The sequence below is a fragment of the Psammomys obesus genome, unplaced genomic scaffold (assembly GCF_907164565.1).
Source record: "Psammomys obesus unplaced genomic scaffold, mPsaObe1.curated_primary_1811, whole genome shotgun sequence".
In the NCBI taxonomy this organism is placed as follows: Eukaryota; Metazoa; Chordata; class Mammalia; order Rodentia; family Muridae; genus Psammomys; species Psammomys obesus.
The window spans coordinates 568,012-580,379 of record NW_026595981.1 but is presented as its reverse complement, the minus strand read 5'-3'; the positions used below and the strand labels follow the sequence as shown (position 1 = coordinate 580,379).

The 12,368-nt window shown below is 43.1% G+C and overlaps 1 protein-coding gene across 2 annotated transcripts in view; it reads left to right on the top strand.

Annotated features, from left to right (window-relative positions):
• The first annotated feature begins 1,555 nt into the window (after positions 1 to 1,555).
• The window catches only part of Pafah1b1 (platelet activating factor acetylhydrolase 1b regulatory subunit 1), a 41,350-nt gene continuing 30,537 nt past the window's right edge, over positions 1,556 to 12,368 (top strand). For both annotated transcript variants that reach the window (XM_055619591.1, XM_055619592.1), the window contains exon 1: positions 1,556 to 1,898. The gene's annotated coding sequence lies outside the window, so the exon portion shown is untranslated. The remainder of the gene's footprint in view (positions 1,899 to 12,368) is intronic.

The window sequence follows — 12,368 nt, the reverse complement described above, 5'->3', positions numbered from 1 at the left end:
TATCTATCTATCTATCTATCTATCTATCTATCTATCTATCTATCTATCTATCTATCTATTTATCTTTATTTTTCAAGAAAGGATTTGCCTGTGTAGCCTTGGCAGTCCTTGACCTCACAGCGCTCCGCCTTCCTCTGCTTTCAAGCGCTGGTATTAAACGTGTGTGCCACCATCGGCCAGCTTATTATTTATTTTTTGAGACAGGGTTTCTCTATGTAGCTCTATCTGGCCTGGAATTCTCTGCGTAGACAAGGCAGGTCTTGGAACTCCTAGAAAGCCACCTGCCTCTGCCGCCCGAGTACTGACGTTAAAGCACCATGTCCGGCTTTAACTATTTTAAGATAGGGTCTTACTATGTACATTATAATAACTGGTGGCAATCCGCCTGCCTGTTTCCGCAGTATTAGGATTACAGATGTGAGCCACCATAGCTTATTTATTACTATTATCATTATTTTAAAAAACGATGCTCCTGAGGCTGGCCGAGAAGTTCGGACTCCTGCGATTCTCCTCCCTCTCAAGTAGCTTGGGCTATGTCACTTTGTTTGGCTACTAGGTTTATTTTTACTGATACTGAGGCCAGAGAGATATGGTAATTTAGTCAAGGTCACATTCCCAGCCAGTGGTGGCACCAGGCTTCATAAGGGAGATGTTAACTCTGCAGGTTTCCAAGCGCAAAGTACAGTATTTACGTTTATGAAGGGACGCCATAGAATCAGTTAAGCCCGAGTGTTGGAAAACACAAGTGAATAATGAAGTAATCTCATTCTATACCTCTTATTAATATTTAAAAAAACAAAAAAATATTCAGGGCTCTAAACCTACCCTTTCAAAAATCAAGTGTCTCTATGTGGAATAAGTTAGACAACGAATCCCCCAGTCTTGTCATCAATACTTCAGATTCATAATACAACACAGACATGCCTTGTAGGGATGAAGTTCCAGGTCTTTCTGTGGACGTCAGTTTCCACGATCTCTGATGTGTACATGTGACTAAGGCAAAGAATAGCTGAATCACATCTACGAGCGATTCCTTCCAATTTAAAAAACAGCTGTAACAGAAAGGAGCACAAGGCAGTCCATCCGCCTTTTCACCTCGACAGCTCTTCAGTCCAAGCCCACCAATTTACTCTCGCCCTTTTTGGGGGATGGGGAATGAGCCTACAGGCTCGAGGCAGAAAGGAAGCAGCCTGGCTTGGCTCCACTCGAGCCAGCCGGGGCCAAGGCGCCGGTGCAGCCAGGGACCCGCGGTCCTCAGGGGCAGCGTAGCGAGGGCCAAAGCAGAGCTGCAGCGCGTGACGGGCCCCCACAGTCAGCCGAGAGCCTAGGGCAAGGGGGGCTCTTCCCCAGGGCGCGGCGGGCGGAGGGGCGAGCGGAGCCGCGCCGCGACCCCCGGCCCGGGAGCGGGCGCCTCGCCACCCTGCGGAAGGGCGCGCGGCCCCGGCCGGGCCGGCCCGCGCATGCGCCGCAGCCTCCGCTCCCGCCCTCTTCCCGGCGGGTCTAGGGCGGCGGCGGCGCGGTGACGTCAGGGCGTTGGGGCAGCTCCTGTGACAGACGGTGCTGGAGCGGCGGGGCGGCGGCGAGTCCGGCGGCCGCGGTAGCGAGCGAGGAGCGGACGGGCGGCGACCCGAGGGCCCAGGGAGCGAGGAGGAGCCGGAGGGGAGCGCTCGAGCGCGAGCAGGAGGACGCGGGAGCGCCGGGCTAGGGCTCGAGCTCCGGAACGGCCGAGGAGCCCGCCCGCGGCCCTCCCCTCCCCCTCCCCGGGACCGGGCCCAGCGCGCCATCCTCCCCCTCCCTCCCTCCCTCCCTCCTCCCTCCCCTCTCCCTCCCCCTCCCCCGCCGGTGGATGGGAGTGAAGGACGGAAGAGGCCCTGCGGAGGCGGCGGTGCAGCGCTCCGGTAAGGCGGCGGCGCTCTGCGCCCTCCCCTCTGCTTCTTCCTCCGCGCTCGGGCGGCCGCGGGCCGGGCCGGCCGCCTGCCTGACGAGGTGGCTGCGCCGGTCCCCTCCCTCCCATCCTCCCCTCCCCCTGCCGCCGCTGCCTCCTCCTTCTTCTTCTCCTCTCCTCGCTCTCAAAATGGCGGCCGCGACGGCCGTTGAGTGAGAGGCACCGAGGAGGGGGGCCTGGCCGGGGAGGGCGCTGCCCTGGCCCCGGCCCTCCGGCGCGGCGTCCGCGGTGGCCTCTCGGGCGGCATCGCCCTCCCGCGCCGTGACTTAGCAAGAAAAGTGTTCCTGGGTGGGAAGGGCGTGGAGAGCAGGTCGCCCTCTGGTCGTGGGGAGAGGGCTCGGCCCTCCCGGCCGCGGAAGCGAGCCCGCAGTCCCCACCCCTGCGCGGCCGGCGGCCCCGCAGCCAGGCCTGCTCCCCACCTGTCCGCAGGTTGGGGGCGACCGAGGACGATGGCCTGCCGCCCCATCGAGGCCCGCGGCCCCCCGGTGCGGTGGCGGTCCAGCCTCTGCGCCCAGCGGAGCTCTGCTGCGTCCACCCGCCGAATCGGGCAGGATTTTTCTTTTTGCCCCTGCCTCCTCGCACGGGAGTTGCCTTTTGACGTTGCTAACGCTGAGCGCCGAGCCTCTCTGCGGTTGCCTTCATCCCATCTCTCCACAGCGTTAGGAAAACGCTGTGACTCTTTATTTACCCTCCCTAGCCTCTCAGGTGAGAAAATGCTTTTGAGGTGGGGGGCTTATTTTGACTCCCATGAGGAGAGGTTTTCACTGTCTTAAGATGGGAGAAGGCAAGGTGCCCGGCTTTATTTGTTATCCTGCCTTTTTTCCCAGTGACTTAGCAAGAAACTCCTTGGGAGGAGGGCAGGACATTTTCCGTTGAGGTTGGGTTTGGATCTAATTCCTATCAGTTCTTTTTTTTTTTTTTTTTTTTTTTATTTTTGAAGAAATGGTGCTTTTGAAGGAGAGTACCGGATCTGTGGTCTCATTCTCAGTGGGCGATGTCATGCCAAGGATCACCCCCCTTTCTTTTAAGAGGCAGTTAGGAGAAAATAAAATGACTTTTTCCGACCTTTAGTCTTTTAAAGCACACACTCCTTAAGATTCACAACCTTCAAAAGATTGAGCGACAAAAAGGTCATTTTAGCAATTCCCATTTTGTTGAGGTGGGTTGTTTTGTGTGAAATTCTCTTCTGGGGTTGGGATGGTGGAGACCTTGTTTAGGCCTTCATATCAGCAATATTGTCTTCCCTCTTTATTTTGCCACAGCAGTGTTTGCTTAAAATTTCCCCTGCAGTAGAGCTTGATTGCTGCAGGATTCAATCCCTGATCAGGGATTAGTTGGATATGCCAGTAATAATATGTTGAATATACGTTAAAAGCTTTAACTTTAAAAATTGGTTCTGTTTTAAGGCTCTAGCAAGCTTTTATTTCTAATGGGTGTCTTTCAGGACATAGTTCTGCAAGAATAATTGGCAGTTAGAAATTGCTGTTTTTATTAAAGCAGAATATGTGTTTAGGGTAATTTATTCTTTCATGGTATGTTTAAAAGATTATTGTTTGATTTCAGAGGAAAGGATTTCTTGCAATAAATTATACATGTATAAAAATTTAAAAGTCAGAGAAAGGAACTCAGTCTTTCACAAAATGTTTCTGCTTATGTTGGTTTTGATGGAGTACACCGTTTTGGTACGTCCTCCCACTCCTTGGAAATGGGCTAATATTTGTGGATGCTCTGAACAGCCATTGAGCCCGGAGGACTGGGTGGAGTAAGAGCGCCAGCAAAAGCTGTGAAATGCTCCATTGCCCTTTCATCGAATTTTCTTCATCCTTATGATTTGTAAGGATATTTGATACTAATTGTAGCTACAACAAAGGCATTTCTCTGTAGTAGATCTTAAAATCCCAGGTTTTGCACCTTTTTTTTTTTTTAAGAAGGGCATTGAATAATTGGAATAAAAGCAGCATCCCTGCTCTAAAGCAACTACTTATGTTCACGTGTGTATATGTATAAAAAAAATCATCTGCAAAAATTTCATCTACATATATGCTCTGGTTAGTGTTTTTTAATTATTCTAGCCAAATGAGTGTTAAATTAACAAATGCCAAATATTTGGCAACAAAACCATGGTATACTGAAAAAAAAAATCTAGTAAAGAAATACTTGTCTTCACTAAAATAGTTTTTCTTTTTAAATTTCTTAATGAACATCAACGATGAGAACATAAAGACTGGTCATTTTGTTAAGAGCTCTTTAAAATAGACCTTTTCTCTTGCATTGCATCTTGCATAGGACTTTCTGTGTGATAAAAGCACAGCTCACTTTAGCGTCTTATGGTCCTTAAAGAATTTTAAATTTGATAATACACTTTTGATGAACCTTATGTGTGTTTGTGGCTTTGTATTTTTACATTTTTGTTATTTTTCACGCTAGGACGGTGATTGATAATTATATTGGGATTAGTGTTCTATATTGTGTCTGATGAATCCCCATCCTATCTCCACCACACTTCACCCAGGAGCTTACTGATAACTTGATGGAGACTACAAATGTATGTGTGCTTATGTTTCTGGTATGTCTTAGAATCTTGCTTAATTTGAAGGAATCAGTTTTAAAAATTATTCACAGTCGCATATTGACAAAAGCCTTAAAAGTTGGGATGAGTTTCTTTTTTCACTCATTCATTTATGTGTATTTGTGTGCACCAACTTACGGGGATCATGTCTTTTCTGCTATCATGTAGGTCCTGTGGATTGAACACAAATCAAGTTAGATTTGGTGGCAAACTTCTTTATCTACTGAGCCATCTCAGCAGCTCAAAAGAGCTGAGTTTCTTTTGGATGGGGTCTTACTGTAGCCCAGGCTGGCCTTGAATTTGCTGTGAAGTTGATCTTGACCTTGAGCTCTGAATAGCTATTTTCCACCTCGGAAAGTGCTGGGCTTATTGGACACTCTGTGGCCTTGACTGGCTTAACACTCATTCCTTTTGTATATCCTAGGTGAACCTCTACTTGCCTCTTTCTACCTTAGAAGCCTCCTTAGTGCTGTAAACTAGGTGTGTGCCACCATACTATTAATAATATTTGGTATCTATTTTTAAGTTCTTGTTATGTACATAATTTTTGGGATAAAATATCTCTAGCATGAAAAGGATTTGTTTCTGGGAATGAAAAGTCAGTGTCTTATAATGTTGTTTTTCTAGTTTAAAGAGCATTTATGCTTTATTATGTTCTTTTTAAGAAAAGGAAAGTAGGACTAGTGAAATGGTTTTTAGCACTTGCTGCTAAGCTTATCAACATGGGTTTGATCCCCAGTTCCCACATGGTAGACAGAGCCAAGATCCACAATTTGTCATCGGACTGACACACATACATAATAAAAAAGGAGAGTAAATGTTGCACTCTCTTGGATTGTATACAAAGCTATATGGATATCTAGATGTGCATGTGTGTAAATGATTTCACGCATGTATTTTAAGTAGGAAAAAAGACCTTTTTGTTTAGAAATATTAGTCAAAATTGTCATCTCAGTAAGTGAGCAATAGAAGTTGTAGATCATGTCATGACTAAGATAAAACTATCTTTTTCTCAGATTTATTCTTTTTGATTATGTGAATGTATATGTGGTTAGTTGAGTATGTGCAAGTGTCAGAGATGTTGGAACCTCTGAAGCGTGAGTTTTCATGTGGTTGTTATGTGTACATGGGTGTTGGGACTTAAAACTCTGGTCCTCTGTAAGAGCAATAAGTGCTCTTAACCACTGAACTCCCTTTCCAGCTTCTTACTGATTTGTGTGTGTGTTTGAATTCTCTGTGTGGAGGTCAGAGTACTGCTTTGAGGAGTTGGTCCTCTGCTTCCACTGTGAATCCCAGGGATCAGACTCAGGTTGACAGGGCAGGCACTTTCACCTTCTGAGCCATATTGCCAGCCCTGTGGTATAGAGCTATCTTCAGCTCATTCCAGCACCCAAGAGGCAGAGAGGTAGGTGGATCTCTGTGAGGTCAAGGCCAACTCACCTGAAACAAAGACCCCCCCCCCCCAAAAAAAAAAAAAGAGCTCTAAATAAAAAGATAAAAATGAGCCCAAAGCAAAATATAAAGTGAATGTTCAGATCTAAAGCCTCCCCTCCTCCCCCCGAACTTGAGGCTAGCTGACTCTCTAAAGTAAGCTAGTTGTAAGGTTGCATCTGCTTGTCCTACAAAGAGACTGGGTTGGGGTGTTAGGGCTGGAACTCAGGGCTTTTCTCTTGGATGTTCTCCACCACTGAGACAGACACCTGGACAAAATTTTTACTTGCTTCTAATAGAAATCTCTGTTATGAAAATACTTTATAATGACAGGTAACCTGTTTTTATGTACTTTGGTGGAAAGAATCATTTGAAGTGGAAATTCTTTGGCACTGTTTTGTCTTGCAATATAGTTATTACTTTTTTACTTGACAAGCTTCTCTATTTAAAATAAAACTAAGCCAGGTGGTGATGGCACACACCTTAGATACCAGCATTGGGGAGGCAGAGGCAGTTGAACTCTGAATTGAGGCCAGCCTGGTTTACAGAGTGAATTCTAGGATAGCCAGGGCTACACAGAGAAACCCTGTCTTAAAAACCAAAGAGAAAAAAGATACTTGAACTTAGTTTTTTAAAGTGAGAAACTGAAGAGAAAGGCCAATTTGCTTACATTCTGAAGATGCTTAGCTGTAGAATGAGGTAAAAGCCATTTTGGGAAATGTGTATTTGTTTTCTTTGTTTGAAGATGGGATCTCCAACAGCCTAGATCTTGAGCCTGCTGTATAACTGAGCCTGCCCTTTAACCTCTCGTTATTTTTCAACCTCCAAAGAAAAAATGGGTATTTCAAGAAGAGAGATACTATATAACACGTCTGAATATGATGATTAACTTCACTAAGGTCTTTTGGATTGTTCTGACGATGCTACTTGTTTGGTATGATTGGCATACTCAGTAGAACTTAACATCTGTTTTTGTCATTGGCACAGGAGTTAATTTTATTTGGTATTTTAATTGGTATTTGTGTTTTATACTCACTGAGTACAGTCATTATAAGGCAGACTCAGGCAGATCTATGTAAGTTCAAGGCCAGCCTGCTCTACAGAGTGATTTTAGGACAGCCGGGGCTACACAGACAGAACCTTCCAGAGTGCTGAGATTATAGATGTGCCACCTTGCCTGGCTGGGTTTCTCTTCTTTCTTTTCTTCAATTCATCCCTTACCCTTTTCATCTTAATTTTGGAAATGGTAACTGTAGCATTTATTGCCTGTCTTGTTTAATTTGGCATTTGTTAACTTTGTTCCTGCAGTAGACATTTTGCATGCATAAGGCTTTCCGCATTTGAGTAGGGGTTGTCTGACAATGACTAACATTGCTTTAAAAATATTATTTTAATGGGGCGGTGGTGGCACCTTTAATGGCCCCTTTAATCCCAGCACTCAAGAGGCAGAGGCAGAGGCAGGCCAGGCCAAGGACAGCCAGGCCAACACAGAGAAACCCTGTTTTGAAAAACAAATCAAAAAAGAAGAAATAACTAGGCAAAAGATACTGCTACAATAGTAGAGCATTTTGCCGAGGATGTTATGCCCAAGGTTCTAGGTTCAGTTCTCAGCATCTTCAAAAACAAACAAATCAACTAGACAAGAAACATAGCCATCTGTTATAAATTTCAACTGTCTACAATGTACAAGTAATAAATGATAAATGTGTCTATGTACAAGAATGATTATGTGGGCCCATATCCCTTGGTGCACCTGCAGAAAACAAATGTGTGGAATGATTCTATCACTGTATGTGTGTTCTGGGGATACAACTCAAGTCACTAGGCTTGCATAGTAAGTGCCTTTAGTAGCTGAGTCTCCTTGCTGGGGCCCAAACATGAAACTTTTTGTAGTGCTTTCAAAAGTTAAAATTATTTGGCCTTGGGAGTATAGTTCAATGTTAAAAGCATATGATTAGGTACATAAGGGCCTTGAACTCTGGTCTACAGAGTTAGCCCAGGATAGCCAGGGCTACAAAGAGCAACCCTATCTTGAAAAACAAAAAACAAAAAACAAAAAAAAAAAAAAAGAAGTTAGGATTTGTTTATTTATTATTTATACAATTTTGTGCCTGCAGGCAAGAGGGCACCAGATCTCTTTATAGATGGTTGTGAGCCACCATGTGGTTGCTGGGAATTGAACTCAGGACGTTTGGAAGACCAGCCAGTACTCTTAACCTCTGAGCCATCTCTCCAGCCCCAACTTTTTTTTAAAGACAGAGACTCACTCTGTAGCCCTGGCTGACCCTAGACCTCACTATGTAGACCAGGGTGGTCTTGAACTCACAGGTGACCACTTCCCTGTGTTTCCCAAGCACTGGTACTAAAGGTGCATGTCAGTATGCCTGGCCCACACCTTGTACTTGAAGTCCTGCCTCAGTCTCCTGATTGACTCAAGCACCACCCTGTCTGGTTGAAGTTGCTGATTTTTAAAAATATATTACTAATATTAATAATACTTACTTTGGTGACGGGGATATCCTTGGTTGTCCTGGAACTCTGTCTGTAGACCAGGCTGGACTCAAATTCATAGAGATCTGCCTACCTTTGCTTACTGAGTGCTAGAAATAAAGGCGAGTGCCACCACTGCCCACCCCTGGCTTTTAAATTAAAAATTTGAAAATTAAAATACAGGGTCTCAGGTAGCCTAGACTGACCTGCAACTAGTGGAGGGTTACTTTGAACTTCTGACTCTGCGTTGTCTCTCTTGAGGTTTTTTTTTTTTTGTTTTGTTTTGTTTTTTTTTTATGTTTTTTGAGACAGGGTTTCTTTATACTGAGCCCTGGCTGGCTTGGACTCAGTTTGTAGATCAAGCCTCAAACTTGAAGAGATGTGCCTGCCTCTGCTGGGATTAAATGCATGAGCCACCACTCCCAACCAAAAGGATATCTTTTATTTATGCATTTTATTTTTATCAAAAATATGCTGGTTCCAGTCATAGGAATGCCTGTATTAGACTAGACTACCTAGGAAGACCCTATCAGAAATAAACAGAAAAAGAGGGTGAGAATGAGACTGGTATTAGTATTTCTTGGATAATTTGACCCCACCCCCCAGTACTGGGGGATTGGACCTAGGACTTTACATATATAGGCAGTGCGCTATTGGTGAGATACATGTATTCCCAGCCCTCTTTTTACATGTATTTATCTTCTTGTTTATATACATATACCTATACATATGTATGTGTGTGTGTATATATATATATATGTGTGTATATATATGTATATATGTGTGTGTGTGTGTATATATATATAGTGTGAGGGTGTGTGTGTATATGAATACCATGGTATGCATGTAGACATCAAACTAACTTGTAGGAGTCAGTTCTATCCTGTGGGTTGTGGGGATTAGATTCAAGTTCTCAGGCTTGGTGGCAAGTGCTTCATTTTCCAAGCATCTTGTAGGCCTTGGCCCCTTTTTATTTCTAGACAGAATTTCGCTACCCAAACTGGCCTTGAATTCACTATATATACCAAGTTGGCTTTAGATTTAGGATTTTCCTGCCTCAGTTTCCTGAGCTAATGAGGTGACAGATTTGGTGTCACTAGGCTGGAGTGGTTACCTTAATTTTGAAGGTTATGGAAAAGCTATACATTCAGTGTTAACAGAAAATTAAGCTGTTAAGTAAAGTATATACTTGGTGCCAGGTATCAATCTGAGGGTCTTAACTGCTAGACAGTTGTTTTAATTCAGACCTATATGTATTAGATTTTCTACTCCCCCAACCCCTGCCCCAGAACCCTGATTAGATTCTTCCTTTCTTTAATTTTTTGTTTGTTTTGGTTTTTGAAACAGGGTTTTTCTGTACATCGTTGGCTGTCTTGGATGCACTTTGTAGAACAAAGCTGCTTTTGAACTCAGATTCACCTGCCTCTGCCTCCTCCAGTGCTGGGATCACAGGCATGGGCCACCATGCCCAGCCTGGTTATCTTAAGCTTACTTTAATTAGTTTACTAGCTAGCTTGTGTAGATCTTGGGCAACAATCTTAGTTTCCTTATTTATAAATGATTATAAATGGCTGGCAGTACTTAACTCACAGATTGTTGGGGTCTTTTAATTAGCAGGGACTCTTTTTGTTGTCTTTTTTTAGACAGCCCTAGGTATCCTGGAATTCCCTTCGTAAACCAGGCTGATCCCGGACTCACAGAGATTCACTTGCCTCTGCCTTCCTAGGATAGAAGGATCGTGCCAGTGTGCCTGGCTTTTTTTTTAAACAGAATTACTCTACTATATAGTTTAACCATATAGTTGTTAATGTAATTATTATAGTTTTTTGTTTTTTAAGCAGGATCTTGGGGTTTTATTGGAGGTGTGCCTTGAAACAGTCCTTACTATGCATCTATCATTGCTTGTCCAGGAACTCAGGGAACTGTCTGCCTCCTGAGTGCTGAGATTAAAGCCATGCCCCGGCATGTGTATGGTGAGGCAGGGTCTTGGGTTGTGGTCGAGTCTAGTGTCAACTGCTGCACGACAGCAGTCCTCTTGCCTCAGCCTGCTAAGGCTGCGGTTGTAAATAAGAGGGACGTGCTTACTCCAGGCCTTTAATCCCAGCACTTGAGTGGTAGCCGCACAGGCTTGCTGTGATTTCAGGGCCAGCCTGCTGTACAAAGCCGGGACAGCCAAGGCTGGAATTAGGGCTCGGGTTGGTGATGAGCTCCTTTTATCTTCTGAGCCATCTCACTAGTGCTGGTCCTACGCTTTTATACTTAAGTGCGTATCAGTAAAGTATGTGAGTAATACTTTGTATATTTTTAGGCTTTATGTGAATGTTATGCCATATATTCTTCCCTGTTTTTTTTTTTTTAATCTAGTAGAATATTTTCTAGGTAGACTGTTTATTACATTGCACTGTTACAAGGCTGCTGTGAATATGAGTAAGATATTTACAGATGAGATAGTGTATTTTTGCATGCAAGTTCATCCTTAGGTTAATGAAAATGTTCTTCTCTTGATAATTTTCATGATTTGGATTTAATAAAGAAAATAATATTGTTAGCACCATCAACTTTAGACCACAAATCCCTGAACTTTTTCCTTTTTCCCCATTTCCTTGACCATGAAAACAACTTGAGTTTATTCAAGGACTTAGCTAGAGGTTGCGTGCTGGCTGTCTTCAGGTTAGACTAAGTTTGTAAATTTTTTTTTTTTTTTTTTGGCCTTATGTAGCTAAAAAGGTTTTAAGCTATATTTACAATTATATGCTTTTCTTGGTCTCCTTTTAGATCATCCTAAAAAATTAGAGAAAGCTTTAGCAAGATTACATTATTGCCATATAAACAAGGCTGGGCTTGGAGGTTCGTGCCTTTAATCTTAGTACTAAGGATAAGGAAGACTATGTTCAGAGTCTACACAATAAGACTGTTTTAATAATAATAAAAACAGAATTTGTATTGTTTTCTATAGATACTAGTTTGTAATTTATACCATTTTGTGTGTGTGTGTTCAGGTTATTAAAGACTGCCCCACAGTGCAGTTGAATGATTGAATGATTATTAACAAGACAAAAAACTGTATAAGTCATGGAGTTCTGTGCAAATGCCAGATATTCCCCAGGTTCTAGAAAGGTTTTAGGCAGAAGCGTTTAAAATTAATATTCTTTCCTCACTGTGTTGCCCTGACTGTCCTGGAACTTGATGCTAGACCAGGATGGCATTGAATTTGCAGAGATCCAACTACCTCTGCCTCTGGAGGGCTGGGATTGATTAAATATTTGTGCCATCCTTGCCTGGTGCAGGATGCCTCCAGAGTTTTCAGTATAGTTATTAGCAGAGAGACTCAGAAAAACTTTATGCTGCCTGTATATTCCTTTGACAGAATACAGTTCCCAAAACCAAGACTCAGTTTTCAGAATAAAATAAGTGCAGGAGGTTTTTTGTTTTGTTGACTTGTTTGCTGGATAGCCCAGTTCAAAGTCTGGTCTCTGCCTCCACGTGCTGCCAATCACAGGTGTGCTCTACAGCACCCTTCTTTACTGCTGCGGATTTTACCAGTAATAAATGCTGTTTTGCCTCTTTCCCAACCACAATTCACCTTTATTTAGAAATAAGTTTTGTTTTCTTTGACATGTCTTTGTCACTGCTGAACCTCAGGAGTCTAGAGTATAGATAACTCTTATTGGTGATTGCTGTTTGAAGCTGTTAGCCTTTGTATTGATATTTTATTTCCTAACTACTCAAATTTGTACTTGAATATTTTTCATATTATTTCTTCTTTCAAAACCTGCTTCAGAGAATTGTCAATTTTATCTTATTTTAAAAAAATAATAAGGAAGCGGGATACAGAGTTAGTAAAATGTAACTAATAATAATAATAATAAATTAAAAAATAATTTATTTAATTTTATTTTATGTGCATTGGCATGAGTTCCAGACCACCTAGAA